General features: G+C 37.6%; 1 long non-coding RNA gene across 2 annotated transcripts; it reads right to left on the bottom strand.

The window, feature by feature from the left end:
* Positions 1–785: 785 nt before the first annotated feature.
* Positions 786–4142, bottom strand: LOC130054627 (uncharacterized). Of its 2 annotated transcripts, XR_008802953.1 has the most exons (5): positions 4002–4142; positions 3739–3861; positions 2117–2216; positions 1989–2020; positions 786–1162 (listed from the first exon to the last, which is right to left on the bottom strand). It is a non-coding gene; the product is annotated as an uncharacterized LOC130054627 (long non-coding RNA). The 2 variants fall into 2 exon arrangements; XR_008802952.1 differs by lacking the exon at positions 4002–4142 and having other exon boundaries at positions 3739–3965.
* Between the last annotated feature and the right edge of the window lie 9223 nt (positions 4143–13365).

Below are 13365 nucleotides of genomic sequence, written 5' to 3'. Positions count from 1 at the left end.
TTCTTTTTCTGAAGAGTTCAAAAATGTTCTAGTTCCGATATCCCGTATTGTCAAAAAACCACAAACTAATGACGAAGAAAGATGGAAAGTGATGACATTGTATTTTCAGACGAGAATAAATTCATTTCCTAAAAATCAGAAAAAAAATGTCAATTCGGAGGATTGCTGGGGATTGTGTTAAGTAAACAAAGTTGGGAGGATTTCAGAGAAGTATCAAGGAACCCTAAACTCGAGTAGAAGAAGAGATTGTCAACACCCTGTAAAGATAGAGATAGAATAGGGGTGTTGGATCATATGAGAGGGGAAAAAATCTCAATTTTTCCCTTTAGAAAAGGGAGAACATTTGAAATGGACCCACGAGGGTTGGCAAGCTCAAAATATTGTGTAAAGTTTCTATACAAATTACTTTTGTGAAGTAAAAGACTTATTGCCCTAGTTTTAATTAATATTATTTTGCTGTGATTTTGTGTTCTACTGGTCATAGAATATTTCACTTTGCCGTTGGTATCACCAAAAAAATAGTTTCTTGTAATTCAAATTCCCAAGACCTCTATTTAGCTTAGATATTACAACAGAAAGAATATTGCAGCTTCACGACCCACAACAACATACATGAACATAGGATGCGTATTTTCTAATTTGTTTGAATTATGACAAGAATTCTTCTCAATATTTTTCAGCTATATTGAAAACTCCAATAATCTTGGTGCCTCGGGCAATTTGGTAAGAAATAGCATGCGATTTCCATTTGTTTTGCTCTCAGTTTTCAAACAATAACAAAGAAATAAGAGTTTTATGATTTATACATATTAGAATTATAACAAAATAATATCTTAAAAGTATAAAATGTCTACTTGAAGTCGAAATATTCTATAGAATGATTCCATCATTACAATGCAGAATGACGCATTGTTACAGTACATAAACGAATGAAATTAAGGCAGTCTGCATATTTAATTCTCAAGGTGTTGACCGAGATCGTATTCAAACATACAGATGCTTTTGTTCGTCTCCCAGCCGTGGCGATTTTTCGGTGTGGTGTTTCCAGATTGCAGTGTTTCCTGTCTAGTTTGTCTGTCTGTCTGTCGGTGTGCTTCCTGTTCTGTATCAGAAACAGATGCCGAGGTATGTCCTGATGTGTACTCTCGGCGAAACTGTTTGCCTTGAATAAAAAACTTACTATTGTAATCCATTTCAAAGTTATGAATCGTGATGTAACAATTAAGGCAATATGCTATGTCATAGTCAGACTTTCCAAGATTATGTTGCGGTCTACTTTTACACGTAATGATATTTGGAGATTTAAATCACCAACACCTTTTCATCTACATTAAAACTGCATTAAATCAGTATATCATTAGCCATGGAAACGCAATATTTTCCCAGAGAACTACACATTTGCAACTGTATAAATAGATACATGTACTCTATTCGGTCCCTTCCCGGGGTTGAAATCGCGACCTGCGAAACCAAATCTCCTAACAGCGTGTGACCAGCGCGGTAGACCGCTCGTCCATCTAGGCAAGTCAATCAGCTTGCTTTTGATGGCGATGGAATTATCGCCACGTTGTCACTCGTTACACATATATTTATTTAAATGTTCATTGCAATATCACTGCTTTATTATAAAATATTTGAATGCAGTATGTATCTTGGGCTGCATTCCATTTCCATTCACAATTACCATGTAGCGTATGACAGCGTGACGAGATAGTCATCGCCTTCGAAATCGATTTTCTTTTTATTATTATTATCTATTTATTCATTTTTTATTTTTTTGACGAGTGGTTTAACGCACTGGTCATACGCTGCTACATTTGATTTCGCAGGTTGTGAGTTCAACCCCAGATAGAGGTGGAAGTGGGAATCCATATATAGTTAATTTCTCTGTGCTTTATATTAAATATTTCTCTGTGCTTTGTATTAAAGATTTCTTCAGTTAGAGCATGCAGTGACTTGAATTAATTTTTGTTTTTGTTGTTTTTTACCTTTCCTCCTGCTTGCCTTTGTTGAACATCGCCTGTAAATGGTCAATTTAATCAGAAGACAAATATACATGTACGTTGAACTCAAAAATTAATGCATTCATTAACGATTTTAGAAAAGAAAAAAATACCTAATTATGTAACCAGTCAACGTCACGACAGCCACAAAACAAAATCCACTCGAAACTACGATTATAAGTTGCACATCATCACGAGAATCCCATGTATCTGCTATCAAAGATATACGAGACAGTATTAAAACACATGCACGGTGAATTGTTTAATAATTTTAACATAAAGAAATACGTAATTTATTAAAGCAATGCAAGCTGTAACTGACGGTAAATAAATTGAAAAATAAAAGAAGAAATATTTAACATATTTTTGATTAAATACATACAACTTCATAGAATCAGAGTGAATGTGAAGCAATAAACCCGTCAAATCGGCAGAAAATATCGATTCATGAATCATTGTCATCCTGTCAGTAATTCCTGCTCGTAATCTCCGATGTGCATTGACCTCGGAGGTCACCAGTTCGGAAAAAAGCGAAAGAGAGGCACTTAGCACGTGTCAGATTTCTAAATAATTTTACATGCCAATTTTATAGAAAATTCACTATCAAAATTTCATTTGAGTTGCACATTTGCGTAATTATTGCTTTCTTACATTTATAGTACTTCTTGTCTTTCATGAAACGATGTAATATTTTGAACAAAAGAAACGTGTAGTCACTCCAATCTGATTAAAACCAGATCCTGAGACCCGCTCACTTAGATCGCTACACTAGCGATTGTGAGCGTATTCTAGGATCTGATTTTAATTAGATTGGTAGTCACTCACGTCAGTTTCCATCTTTGTATATGACGTCGGTCTCAGCAACCCGATTATGTTCGGCAATCATCGTTCCCGTATCCGTGTTTACGACGCAATGGCGGTTTATACGAAACGTTCATTGTAGGTATGCTCTCAAACAATATTCCCTTGTTTATTTTGTTGAATTTTTCTTCAGATCTTGGGGATTATATCCGTTATACCGATAGGAGTTAATTGATTCATAATTGGATAATTGAAAAAAATGCCGTCAGTAACTGACTTGTATTGCTTTAAGGAAGTACTGTGAACTGTTAATCCGAATTAAATCAATCGTTTATTTAGAAAAGAAGAAAACCGCCTTTTACAGCTGAATACCCCCCCCCCCCTTACACACACACACAAGTCGGTTATGTCTAACAATAACCCGTATCTGTAAGTTCCCTTCTAGTAATCGTAACTTTTTACATTTCACTACATGAATCTAATAGGAAGCCAGATGCTGTAAATGTAAAGTATACATGTCTAGGTAAATTAAAATCTCATGATCAAATCTTCTGCGTAACGAATTCTAGAAGAAAACGGCTCACTTTGAAAGTTCTTCAGATCTTCTTAAATTTGCTTCAGTGAACTTAATTTGAAATTTTCATGTCACTGGAAGGCATATTTTCATACAAGGTAATATGTTTCGATTGAAAGAAAATATTGCTACTGGTCTCGACAAAAGTTTCTTGTTTATCTACGAATAAAAATGTATTTTGCCCCCAAAATAAATTCCGTCATTCTTGCCTAGACATTAATGGTTCGGAAAGGGGAAATAAAAGTTTCATCTAAACCTAACTCTGCTACATCGTTCTTGGGTGTGTTTTTTTTTCCATGTTCTTAAGGTCCGGCTAAACGTTTTGTTTGGGTTTTTTATCGTCAGACTACATGTACTTACCTGTAAAGCAAGAACAGTTGAGTCTGTCACAATCCTCACACAGACATGTGTTTTTACAGCCAAACCCACAACTTCCGGGATTACACAAGGAGGAACACTGCTTTCCAAATGAGCCTATACAAGCTATAAGTTAAAGAAAAACAATTAATGTCTAAGTTTGATTTCATCGTGGCTTTCGTTCGTGTCGCTTTCCTCCATTTCGTAAAATCAACTGGTTGTGAGGATAAACAGCAATGGGAACGTTCTAAACGCAATACACGCACCCTTATCTGCTCCTCGGCTGCCAAAAACAAATCATAACTCAAGTAAGACTGGGTCATCCGTAATGAAAGTCATATATCGGATCTAGGGGAGGAGGGGGGGGCAAAGCCCGGAACGTCCAGTGTTTAACTACAATAAAATCTGGTGTAAAATTGATGATTATATTGTATACTTAAAATTGAAAACTCTAACGTGGAAATAAATAATGTTCTAGTTTTTAAACTTCATCCAGTCATGTTTGGTAATGCTTGTTAGTTCCTTGTGTATACCATCGACTTGGGTGACGTTCTATTTTTTAAAAATTATATTTTCTCTGAACTTCCTCGATATAAATGTTGTAGCACTTGTAAGCTTAAGATCTTTTGAGGCGCACTTGGTGATTTTTAATATGATTTATTTTAAGTTCGGCTGTAATTTTAACCGGACACATCCAATATCGAAACCTTGAATATGGATATTTTATATGAAATGTAACGGTCTAGTGGTTCGGTCATTGGGCCGTGAATTTATTTTATGAGATTACTGTCGTTATAAATATACAGAAACAAATGTCGAGTATATCAGAATATGTCGGATGATCGTTCGCGATGGACTCCAAATAATTTACCGGCAAGTAATAAAGAGATGAATTAAAGTTGACAAGGTTTATTCAACGAAATAACAAATAGAGTTTAATTATGACACTGAACACAATCTAAAAAATATAGCACAAGGCTGCAGTCGTCTATAATCCTAATAGAAATAAAATATACCTATCAATAAATACAATGACTCACTAAAAGTCACGTAAAATTTAAAATTTACTTCATTCCCCCTTCTTACTAAAACTAAATCATTTCTAACTTAAATAATACCTATGTCTATCTAATAAAGTAGAAAAAGTTGGAGTCCCTGTGGGGACGCGCGTTCTCCCTTTTATACCCTCGTCCAACGATTTCGTTGCAACGGGAACGGATTCCGTTGGAAATCCAACCAAAATTGTGACTGGAAAATAGTTTATGCGTAACTAAAATTAATATTGAAATATTAATACTTTGGAAAATAACACTAGTCTAATTTAATTTAACCTAATTAATTAATTAATTGCCTTCAAAGCAATAGTTCTGGTATTAATGCCAAAATGGACTGGAACAAGAATATTTCATTGGCGGATCCATAAATTGATAGGTAAAACGCCACCGGAAATGACATATATAATGTGCGCGGTATAACGTCAAGCAAAAGAGAAAGTAGAGATGCACATGACGCGAAAAATGAGATCTGCAGCCAAATACACTATTTCACAATGGTATACAAACATTTACAAACATATACGGATTTCAAACATTTTGGTTGAGCATCACTGAAGAGACATTATTTGTCGAAATGCGCATCTTGTGCATCAAAATTGGTACCGTATAAGTTTTACATTATGACCCCTGGGTCGAGGCCTCTGCTGGTGGACTGTTAGTACCCGAGGGTCTCTACAGCCCAGTAGCTAAGTACTTCGTTACTAGCTTGAAAATACGGATGTATATTTAATTGCTGTTATAAAATTTAGAAATTCATTTCAAAATTAAGGATTATCTCCCTCATGCATAGCTCTTATTCTTAGACGAATTTGACTGCACTTTTTTTTGGCACGCTGTTTTTGGCTATAATAGCTCTAAAATTTCATTGTTATTTCGGATTTCAAACATTTCGGTTGAGCATCACTGAAGAGACATTATTTGTCGAAATACGCATCTGGTGCATCAAAATTGGTACCGTATAAGTTTTACATGAATAAAACAAGGTAATTTATTTGTAATAATACATGTGTAATATTGCAGTAATTTCTATAATGGGCACACGTTACATGTGTATAGTTCCGACATACGATCTGTCAAACTGCATGATATTGATAAGTACACACAAAAACGCGTTATTATGAATACTGTAGACTCATTTAAATTCGTGGGGGTCAATTTTCGTGGCTCTCTGAATTTTTACGGGTTCGTGGGGACGTAATTTTGTGGATTTATAGATTTGTAAGATTCTTGTATACTAGTTGTCTTTATTCGTTGAGGATGTAAATTCGTGGGTGAGTGGTACCCACGAATTCTACGAAAATTGAGCCACCACGAATTCTGATGATTCCACAGTATGCTTAATATATCACTAGAAATATCTCACAAATGTAATGCTAGCTACATTCAATAGGTTATAAGCTATAGAGCTATCTTTAATAGTTTAAATCTATGTACATTGCATTGTGTGCTCGCTTCAACAAAAATAAGAAAATACTTCATGGGGAAGAACATATTAAAATATATAAACCTCACATTTCTCCCCCCTTAATTTCCATGTCCCCATGGAACACATGAACTACATTATAATAAAAAAAAAAAACCACAACAATATACAAACATGAAAATAGCCACAATTAGAGTGTCTTTAAATCATTTCTCATTAGAACCTCTCATGGCTAGACCTGTTGGCATTGAATGGTTTCCTGGGCCTGTCGTTCACATCCCTTGACCTTATGGGAGAACGCTGCCTAATGTGCTGTTTGTTTTCGATTCCCTGGTCTCGAATGGTCCGTAAAATGTCCGTTTGATTCTGCATTTTTCGCAGTAATAGGTCCATGTTCCTATGCAGTCCAAATATATGCTAGTCCTGTTGGTGAGGTTTCTCTGGCCTCGGTGTCTCTTGCCTGTCTTCTGTCTGGGGTTTCTTTTTGGGTCAACTGTCTTTTTGAAACTCTGTCTCTTGTTGATTCTCTGTCGGGGGTCGTATTCCTTGACTGCCTGTCAGGGGTCTTATTCCTTGGCAGCCTGTCAGGGGGTCTTGCTCCGTGGCTGCCTGTCAGGAACCTTGTTCCTTGACTACCTGTCAGGGATCTTGTTCCTTGGCTGCCTGTCAGGGGTCTTGTTCCTTGGATGCTTTGGCCTCACTGTGCTCCTTTCATCTGCTGGCGACACTATTCTTTCAGGTAACTGACCCCCACTTCCTCCAAGGGTTGCTGAGGTCAAGGGTTTCAGCAATCGGAACGTCCTGCAATCTCTTTATCTCATCGCGTGAGAATCGGCAATCACTACCACTGCTGGAAGTTGACAAGCCCAGGGGTTCAGCTTCATGGGGGATGTCCTTCCTGGGTGCATATCTATTTGTCGTTGCAGTTACTAAAAGGGGGACCCCTGGAGATAGTGGCTCTGATGTTTCATCATCCAGAAAGGCCAGGAGCTCTATAGCAGTTTTATGTTGATTTATAATTTTGGGTACGAAATTGGCGTTGAGGAAGTCCTGATGGATGCAAGTGTTCCCTCGGGTTTGGGGGTCTTTTTCACTTTTTCTCCACATACCTTAGCTGACTCTTCCTTCCCCAGCCGCTCATAGTTCAACCCTTCCAATGACATGATAGAGTGTTGGTTTCGGTGAAGGTAGTCAGTCTCCTTTACATGTTCTCCTTTCTTCATGAACTCCTTCACTGCCTCCTTGTGTTTTCCGTAACTCTTGACATGTCCCCTCAAATTTACCTCAGCCTCCGTCTGAAAGTGGCATAAGGAACAATAGAAGGGAAGGGAAGGGAATCCAGGGCAACATGACATTTGAAAAAATGGCTGATGGCATGCCTTTTCTCCCCTTCATAGGTTTTACCGTCCTCACGCCCTAAGCAACAGTAGACTCTTCCCCTCTTCATTATCTCTTGCTGTAGATTTAGTGATATCTAAAATATAGAGTATGTTCCGGTAAATATAAAACATGTCTCCGTCTTTAACCCCATTTAATCGAAGTATAATTCAAATTATTCCTATGATAACCATGATGTGAGACGACTGCAAGCCCTGCTCGCGAGTCGCGACCCTTGTATATTTCATGGTCATAAAAGTAGTTTAGTCTCTGGAGTAGTTTCAATAAATTCGAAGTATTAAATCTATCTTCTTTTGAAGAGTATATAAATTTTTCTTTATAAAATGCCATGGAAACATAGTTATGCCGACATAGCAATCGGACAACTGCAAGCTGTGTGTGAGCATGACGATTCATGGCTAAGTGACTGCTTCAAGAGATTACAGCCCAAAGTTTTCGGTAGCAATTAAAGAAGAGTATTAACAACTGTTGTTACAGACTCTTCCTGAGAAATAAACATGACAAGATGCTACATGTAAATGTAGTCTAATCCAAGATGCTCACTGTTGTCAAGCCAAGAATTTAGATGCGATAGGGTTTAAGCCTGTCATGGTGCACTACTTTCAGGTTTCCATTTTCTAAATTCATTATTTTATAATTCAGATCAGGGAGCTTCCATACAACTATGCAAGGGCCCCAATAGGAATCATTAAATTTTCTTGTGTTAGTTTCAAGTAGCCACACTTGGTCTCCAGGCTTTTATATACTCATTGAAGTTCTCAAATTATAGAAATGCCTTTGTCTTTCAGTTAAACATTGAAGGTGTTTCCTTGCAATACTATGTGTTTCCTGTAGATGATCCCGCAGGGCTTCAATATAATTCCCATAATCCACAACAGGAAGGTTGCTTTCTGTTCTGCTACCGAAGACTATCTCAGATGGCATACGAACTTCTCTACCTAACATCATAAGGTTAGGTGTAACACCTGTAATCTCATGAACACTAGACCGATAAGCAGCCCCAAGGCATCCTAAGTATAAATCCCAGTCTGTTTTTCATCTTTGATATAACTCTTGATCATTTTCAGGAGAGTTCGGTTGAATCGCTCAGTTTTCCCGTTACACTGGGGATGTCTTGGTATGGTTCTTTTCGTTTTAATTTCTAGAAGTTCACACAGCTCATAGAAGAGTTGACTTTCATAATTGCGACTTTGATCAGTTAATATAGAATTGGGACATCCACAACGACTGATAACCTCATTGAGTATTACTCTAGCAGTTGTAATTGCAGTTAAATCTGATATTGGGATAATTTTGACCCAGTTGGTGAAATGATCTGTGACAGTAAGTATATATGTACTTCCTCTAGGAGTTTCAGGTAAGGGACCAAGAATATCAGAAGAAAGTCTATTGAGAGGAGCTCCTACTGTCATTTGACCTAACTCAGCCCTGGGGCTTTATAAGGTTTTCTGTTTTTCTCGTAGGGTTTACAACCTGCTACATATGCACCGACATCTTCCCTCATTTCAAACCAGAAAAAGTTTCGTGATACTTTTTCTTGAGTTTTCTTTCTACTCAAAATGACCACTTAATAGATTGTCATGAGCAAGGAATATAGCCTCTTTTTTAACTTTTGGGGGTAACCAATTGAAGATGAAATCCAGAATTATCTTTCTTATGAAAATCCTTCACAAGGAGACCACCTGAAATTTTGAATGAATCAAATATATGCCAGTAGTAACGGACTGCTTTAAACTGCATCATAATTTCAGTAGGAGCTGGTCGACTCTTGCTCTCAACCCAAGTATACAAAACTCCAATATCTGGATCCCCTTTCTGTTCTTTCTGTATTAGCTATACTTCTGCCAAACAGTTGAATATCCTAAGTCAATTTTGTGACTTTCTTGTCTTGTCTTTACAGCCCGTGTGGAATTCAAAGATTCAACATTATCTCTACATTTACACATGTCAGCTCCCCTTTCATACATTTGTAGAGGAACCTCATTTTAAATATTCAAGACTATCTGTGTTTGGACAAGTACAATCCGCAGGATTTTCACACCTACTCAAAGCATCAGCATTGCTGTGTTTTGGACCGGGTCAGTATTGAATTGAGAAGCAAAAATACGACAAAATGTTCAACCATCGAGCAATGCGTCCCGTGGGTTCTTTGAGTGCAAATAGCCAAACGAGCGCTTGATGGTCAGTACGCATAGTGAAGCGACGTCCTAATAAATATTGCCTATAATACTCGACAAAACATCAAAGCGCAAGTAGCTCCTTATCAGTAATGTAATAGTTATTTTCACTCTTATTCAAGAATCTGCTTCCATAGGCTATTACCCTTTCTTGTCCATCTTGTACTTGTGATAGGACACCACCTATTGCTGAATCACTGGCATCCGTATCTAAAATGTATTCACCTTCATCTAGAGGGTAAGCAAGGATTTCTGGACTTGTAAATAGTTTCTTGAGCTCAACGAAAGCTTTTTCGCACTCATCAGTCCAGATGAATTGTCTCCCTTTGGAATGTGGCACAAGCAGTACTCAAGCCCATAGGCATTGTAGTGAATTCATAAAGACCATATTTGGTAATAAAAGCTGTTTTAAGGATATCTTCTTCTTTTACAGGAACCTGGTGATACCCAGCTCTAAGGTCAAATGTAGAAAAATAAACAGATCATCTAACTGAATCTATACAGTCCTGAACACGAGGGAGAGGAAATGCATCCTGATGGGTTACAGTGTTGAGACGCCTGTAGTCAATACAACATCTAGTTTTTCTATTTTTCTTAGTTTGATTTTCTAATAATTCCTTGTTCTAGCATATGTTTAACAACTTTATGTTCTTCCTCTGCAAATGCCAAAGGGACTCTCCTAGGAGGGTGCCTGAGAGGTTTGGCATCTCCAGTATCTATCTCATGTTGTACAAGGCTAGTGACTCCTAGATCTGATTCATTTTTTGAAAATGTTATTTGCAGAGAGGACCCGAAATGCTTCGATTCTCATCCAAAGTCTTGCCGACAGAAGACCTATTATATAGATCTAATAAATGTTCAGGAACATCCTTGTCATTATTCAAGAACCGATCTTCCGATTGCTTTACCTGTAAAGAGTTGTTTCCCTTTTCAGAACTTTCTCCTAGTTGGATCCACCGAATGGAGTAATTACTTTGATCAGCAAAACTCTCTGCTGACATAATTGTTTGAATATTTGCAAAGTCCACTAGTTCAGCATCTCCCAAGATTTCACCTTGTTTTATGCTAATTTCCGTTTTAAGAGGATTCATAACCCTTATTTTCGTGGAAACATTCTTTTCTAAGTCTACCAGACAAGACAAGAAGCCATCAATAGTAAAAGCCTGTTATATATATTAAAATCCTCTGAAGGTTCAATACAAAATATCTGCTGGGGCAAAGTCTGGTCAGTTGCAGACCTATCTATAAAATCATCCACTAAGGCCTCACTATATGGAGGAATAACAGTGGTGCCAACTGTTGATACTTTTCTTATTCTGTCAGTTATTTACTGACTTTAATATCATGATCTCTAATTGTGATTATGTAATTTTATGTCAACTGCTTAATTTTCTTTCTTCGTTAAAATGTCTAATCCTAACAGGGCTTCATCTTCTATCTCGGCCACAATTATTTCTTCCATAATTGTTTCCTGACCCAGATGAATCTAAAAAATGGTCTTTCCCAACTCTTTTAAGGGTTCTCCATTAACACCTTTTAATGAACGAAATTGTTTTAAATTTGGCCTTAATCTCTTTGGAATCCTATCAAATATTTTCCTAGAAATAATAGATCTAGTTGATCCTGTATCAGTTGTCCAATCTACATTGACGCCCTGGACAGAACCACGGATATAAATTCCTGGAGTTCCATTTTTCTGTCTTAATCTATCACAGTAGGACGATTGGCCAAGGTGTAAGGTATTTCCGTCTTCAATCCCAGAAGACTTTTTCCAAGTAGATTTACAAACTCCATCTGCTAATGTGTCAAGATCTGAAAGTGAGTCAGGAGAATTAATGGTATATTTTACCTGACGATCAACATTAAAACAATTTGTTCCACCCCACAGTCTACCCGACTGTTTCCAAGCCTCTCAGAACCCAGTACTACCTCACAGTCTACCCGAATGTTTCCAAGCCTCTCAAAACCTGGAACAACCGTACCCCTCAGTCTACTCGACTGTTTACAAGTCTCGCCAAAGAAGTACCACTCGAATCCGGTTCTACTCCGAGCACTAATTTTTGCCCACAGGCACTTCCAAGTTCCTCGCTTTTAGATGAAGCAGGACCTGAAATATTGACACTTGACATTGAATAGCAGGGGGTTTCAGTAAAACAGTTTAACTTAATCTCATTCCCTACACTAAGGTTTTCCTGCACCACACTGTTTTCTAGTAAACTACAAATTGATTTAGAATTTTTTTATTTGAATTACTATCATCCAAAGTTGGCTCATTCTCAAAATTCATCTGGGTCACCTCTTGGCCGACAGAACTGACCCGTTCTAGTTTAACTGACATGGTTTAGATTGGTTTGCTACTGGATTTAGAGGTTTATTGCCTCTTGCACCCTTCAGAGTCTTTTCACTCCGACAGCTATTAGCATAATGCCCAGGCTCTCCACAACTGTAGCAATTAGAAGAACCTCTCTGTTTCTGTGTATCATGATATGGTCATTGGACTGCAAAGAATCTTTAAGTTCCAGAAGAGCACTCTTTAAGTCTTCTTTTGTGACATATTGAGAGGTACTAGGGTTGGGTTTTACATCTCCGGTTTCTTCCCTAGATTTGTTCCTAGCATTAGAATGAGGATTGTTTCTTGTAACTACACCATCAGTTCAGCTTGTTGAGGATCGACCCCTATCTACAACTTGTCTGGTGGGTTTCCTACGATTTACCCAATCAATCTTGTCGTTGGCACGAGGATATCTAGTAGCTCCCTCGTATTCTATTATATGCCTTGTTGCCTCCTCGATTGTTTTGGGAGTTCTATTTAACTCAACATGTAATCTGGCATTCTCACATGAGAGTCCGAGATGAAATTTAGAGACAAGGTCCTCCTGTCAAGTATTACCATCTCTACTTGGGTAGGCCTTACTGTATAGGCTCTTTAACTCGGCTGCATATGCTTGGACCAGTTCTCCATTTTTCTGGTCTCTGCAGCGAAACTTTGTCTGATAAGTCCTAATTGTCTCTATGACGCCAGATCGACACTCTATTTATGCACCTGACCCCATCTTTGGTGTTTCCAGGGTCAGTATTTGCCGTACTATTAATTTTGTATTCTTTATAGGTATTTTTGTTGTGAATTTTTCACTCATATGAGACGTCACTATTGCCGGTGAAATGCTGCAAAATTTAGGCTTACGACCTGTTGAACAGGGAGGGAGGGCCTCGGTATTGAGGTCTCATCCGAAGGACCACTCAATTCAATCGCCTTTTACGACAAGCAAGGGCGTCTGAGGACTTACTTTAACCAGGATTGTTCACTGTTCCTTATCTTCACCTTATCTTCAGCTTATCTTCAGCTTTCAGGAGACCAGTGTGCGTTATCTTCACTTGTTCATATAAGAGTATCGAGAAAACTCTACAGATATCTAATCAATGTATATTATTTACGAAGTCTAATTTTCAAGGGCAAACGTGGACCAAAAATACGATTTTATAAAAACTAGATGATCTGTAGTCCATCAAGAAGTACATGTACCAGTTACACAGGATGACGTATCCAAGTGCAAACAACGTTACAAAAACGTAAAAC

The sequence above is a fragment of the Ostrea edulis genome, chromosome 1, assembly GCF_947568905.1.
Source record: "Ostrea edulis chromosome 1, xbOstEdul1.1, whole genome shotgun sequence".
NCBI classification, from domain to species: domain Eukaryota; kingdom Metazoa; phylum Mollusca; class Bivalvia; order Ostreida; family Ostreidae; genus Ostrea; species Ostrea edulis.
Note: the sequence above shows the minus strand (reverse complement) of the source record. Positions and strands in the feature narration are given on the sequence as shown.